The sequence below is a fragment of the Echinops telfairi genome, unplaced genomic scaffold, assembly GCF_000313985.2.
Source record: "Echinops telfairi isolate 266 unplaced genomic scaffold, ASM31398v2 ScPeMD7_7466;HRSCAF=8504, whole genome shotgun sequence".
In the NCBI taxonomy this organism is placed as follows: domain Eukaryota; kingdom Metazoa; phylum Chordata; class Mammalia; order Afrosoricida; family Tenrecidae; genus Echinops; species Echinops telfairi.
The window spans coordinates 5,377,212-5,381,901 of NW_022111366.1; positions in this window are offsets into that span (position 1 = coordinate 5,377,212).

The following is a 4,690-nucleotide window of genomic DNA, read 5'->3' on the forward strand; positions in this document are numbered from 1 at the left end:
CTATTTAAGCTTTTTTTTAAAATGCAGTATATGAATACAGGCTATTGTGCATATATATATATGCACAATATATATATATATATATATATATATATATATATATTTATGTGCATATATATATATATATTAATGTATGAGGTTTCATTTGCAGGTTCTGTTTTTGTGGCTCGTGAAGATCTTGGGCTATCCGTGAAGCATCTCTGGAAGCTAGGCTTCCTTGCTTATGCTTGGCCATTTTTAACCAGAGCCCGTACCCGAATCACAATCTGGATGACAGAAAAATAGCCAGCCTCCTTCTAACTTACTCAAAGCACATCATCTTGTGCTACCAGTACTTCTTGAGGGACCATATCTAAGCTTTCCGAAGATGGTATCTGCTGAAATCAAACGATCCAAAATATCGTTTAAGATTAGTTTATATCTCTAGTTGTTTAGCCTTAAGTACACCCGGAGAAAACAAATTTATTATAAACTTCCTTGTGCCCGCTGAAACTGAAGACTGGGCACATATGGTACTATCAACTGCACCATAACTAACTCACCACATTGTCATGTTGTCAAATGTATCTCTTTTTTCTTTTTCTATTTTTGATTTCTTCCTTAGCACTTATACTTACTTATGCTCAGATACGCCTTACACACCTGTTACTGTGGTCGTTAGGGACCAGTGAGTAGGCTTCAACTCAAAGCAACAGCTTGGTCTCACACAGCACTCCACTTTTTCAGCTCTGTCTCTAGCAGTGCAAGCTACTTTTCAGCCAGGTTCTATAATCATTGCAATGGCCACACAGGCCTCACAGACAGGGCCCATAATCATGGGGGTCTATTATGGAAATTGACAAGTTCGAATTCCCGAGAGAAATGCTCAAGCTGCTGTTGTCCAGTCGGGGCATGTTACAAAGTTCTTCCGGGGCTGCTAGTAAATGCCTAAAGGGCAAGCCACTCCACTGTAAGCCTCGACTCCAAGGCACTCAGTTCCACTTTTGTAGGTCAGCAAACCCCACTCTGAGAATCAGGTGCCTGTCCCAAACCATTCTGATTTACTCCCGCTGAGGGCTGGGAAGTCCAGCACACCATCTGATGCCCAGGCTCCTGATTCTGCTGCTGCTCCTCGGTCATTCCTCTGGTCGATTCCTGGATCAAGGATTCCTGGATCGCGGAGGTTTGCTGCACCGGGATCTTGACGTCCAGAGGACGTGTTTCACTCCTGGCTCTTCTTTGGCTACTCCTGAGATTCTTCATTTTAGACCTAACAGGATGGCAATCACAATGAATCCTTTAACAAGTGCTCACAACTGAATCCTGTCAGTCATCCCTCACTTATTCTTACCCAGACCTATCGGGAAACGGTCATTTGATGGGAGTTGAAGTAGACAAGCTCAAATCACCACATTTAAGCAGAACTGTCCCAAAACACTTTTCCTTGGGGACATTTTCCCTGCCTCTCTGATGAGCCTCCCCCTGGCCTCAGTAATCTATTTTAACATCACAATGGAATGCAGATTTGCAAGTGCCCTTAGAGCGGTTCTTGTTTAAACTACCCCTCTCTCCTTATGAAAACATGCTGTGAGTCTTTCTCTCAAGGACAGAAGTGTGCCTTTCCCACCCCTGCTCAGAGGGCAAGCTAGAGACGGAAATCCAGAAATAGGGTCATAAAAGAAGGCATCTGAAACTTTACCTAAATATACTCTTGTTTTACTTCTGTCCATACCACTTAGTGAAATATGTATTTTAACTTGCTTTTTCTTCTGCTTTCTGTAATCTACCCTCCCTGAATCGTATAAAAGACACTGGGCCAGGGAAGAGGGAGCTGCAGTGGGCAGAGAAGTTCCCTTTGAACATTCCACTGCAGCCTGAGTAGCCAGATATGAAAAATAAAGACTTCCATCATTCTAATTGGACATTGTAGTGGTCTTCTTTTATCCGAATCCACAACAGGAGTTACAGAGACTCGCGCTAGAAGAGCCACATTAAATAATGAGCTGCACTGTATCAACCCTCTGTCCGACAGAACAAAGCGCTGCAGGTCTGTGCCAGCCTCACCATGGTTGCTATCTTGGAACCCAAGGTGGCAGCCAGGATGTCCATCCATCTCCTGGCGGGTCCTCTTTCACTGCCCTTCTGCTCTCCACGCATCGTGTTCTTTTACAGGGATTAGTCTCTCCGGATAATGGGTCCAAAGTATGTGAACTGAAGTCTCCCCATCCTCACGCCTAAGGACCGTTGTGGCTACACTTCTTCCCAGAAAGGTTTGCGTCTTCCTCCAGCAGTCCATGGTGCCTTCAGGAGGCTGCACGAACACCATCATTCAAACGCATCCCTTCTTCTGTGGTCTTCCTGGTGCATTGTTCAATTTCACATGCGTATGGGACCATTGACAATCCCATGACTGGATTCAGGTGCACCTGAGGTCAAAGTGCTATCTTGGCTCTTTAACACGTTAAAGAGGTCTGCTGCAGCAGATTTAACCAATGCACTTGGTTGTGTTGCTGTCTTGACGGCTGCTTCCATAAGTGCTGCCTGTGGATCCAAGTAAAATGAAATCCTTGACCACCTTCATCTCTTTTCCATTGATCATGATGTTGTCTACTAGTTCGGTTGTTTTCTTCACAATGAGTTATGATCCATACTGAAGCCTACAGTCTGATTTTCAACAGCATGTGCTCTAAGTCATCATTTCCAGCAATCACTTGCACCATCTATGTATCACTGATTATTAATAAGCCTTCCTCAAATCTTGATACTAAGTTCTTCTTCATATAGTCACCCCCCACCCAAGAAAAAAACAACACACTGCTATTGAACGAATGTCTGCTCCTAGAGCCCCTCTGTAGGGTTTCCCAGGCTTTGTAGCGCTTTACAGGAACAGACAGGCTCATCTTTCTCAGGCCTCCTCGATTATTTGCTCAGCACACAGACTGAATAAGCATAGTGAGAAAGGAATTAACCCTGACACACCCCTTTGCTGACATTCAACCAGACATGATCCCCTTTTTCTCTCCCAACAAAGATCTCTTGGTCTGTGTACAAGTTCTACATAAGAACAATGAAATGAATTCCCTTTCTTTACAACATTATCCATTGTGATCCACGTAGTCTCAAATGCCTTTCAAGAGCCAATAGGACACAAGAAACATCTTTCTGGTATTCTCTGCTTTCAGCCCAAATCTATCTGACGTCAGCAGTGATATACCTTGAGCCACATCCTTCTCTGAATCCAGCTTGCGTTTCTGGCAATTCCCTGTTGATGCACTGCTGCAGCTGTTTCTGAATTCTCCTCCACAAAATGTTACATGCATGTTATATGAATGATATTTTTTGATAGTTTCCTCATTCTATTGGTTCAACTTTCTTTGGAATGGGTACAAATATGGTTGGTAGCTAACTTCTAGATATCTTGATATATACTAGTGAGTATTTCCAGTGCTGCATCAGCTTGTTGAACATTTCAGCTGGTACTCTGTCAATTCCTGGAGCTTTGTTTTGGTTAATGCCTTGAGCACAGCATACACACCTCAGGTTATATTTTTCAAATGTATATTTATATTTTAATATATCTAGGTTTCTTCTTTGAGATTTAAATCTTTTAAATTCATCTGTAAGTTAACGAATTTCATTTTACTCAAAATAATTAAATCTTTGTCCATGGTTCCTGAGAGATAACCCTTAGAATTTTTGAGGAATTGGGAGGGCCTTGATGGCGTAATGGGTTAAGTATTGGGCTATAACTGAAATCTTGTAGGTTCAAACCTATCAGGCACTCCTCAGGACAAAGACGAGGCAGTCTGCTTCTGTGAAAATGTATACCTATGAGGCAGTTTTGCACTGCACTATAGGGTGAGCTGCAGTGGTTTAGTTTAGGGACATTTCTTATCTACAGGCCTCCAACTCACACCTCAAAGTTTGTGCTAAAAAAGTAGGGGTTGCCTACCCCCCAGAAGAATTCACTTCAGAGGACAGCACTGAAGCTACAGTGCAGGGAGAGGGATGAATAATCAGAGCACATGGGAGCAAATGAAGGGGAGGAAGAGAGAGCGGAGCACATCCTGGCCCACCAAGCCTTGATGATAACCCTGCTCAGAGCAGCCAATGCACAGAGAGGACTATATGGCGGGCCCCACTACACAACAGGACACCCTCACTGACCTATAGCCCTACAGGGGACAACACTGGAGACACAGTGTGGAAATTGTGCCCCATCTGACCCACCACACCGATGCAAAACACTAAGGGTGTGCAACAGAACAGCAAGGGGAGCAGAGCAAGGAAGTTCAGAGGGAATATCAAAAACAGACTTTGTGCCAGGGCATGGCACCCCATCAGACTCAACTGGAAAACACTCCTAAAAGTCAACAAACAGACCTTGAACTATTTGCAGGCTTTTCTCTTTTTTTGGTCATCAGTTTTTTGTTGTTGTTGTTTTGTTTTGTTGCTTTGTTTTGCTCTGTCTTGATTTTGTGCATGTTATTATCTCTGCAGGTCTATCTAGATAAGATAGGCTGGATAAAAAATCTGGAGGAGAAAACAATGAGACCAACGGTGATGGGGGGTCATGGCAGGGAGGGTGGGGGAAAGGAAATGGTGTTAACAAACCCAGGGACAAGGGAACAACAAGTGATACAAAATCGATGGCAAGGAGGGTATAAGAGGCCTGGTAGGGCTTGATCAAGGGCAATGCAACCAAGAGGAA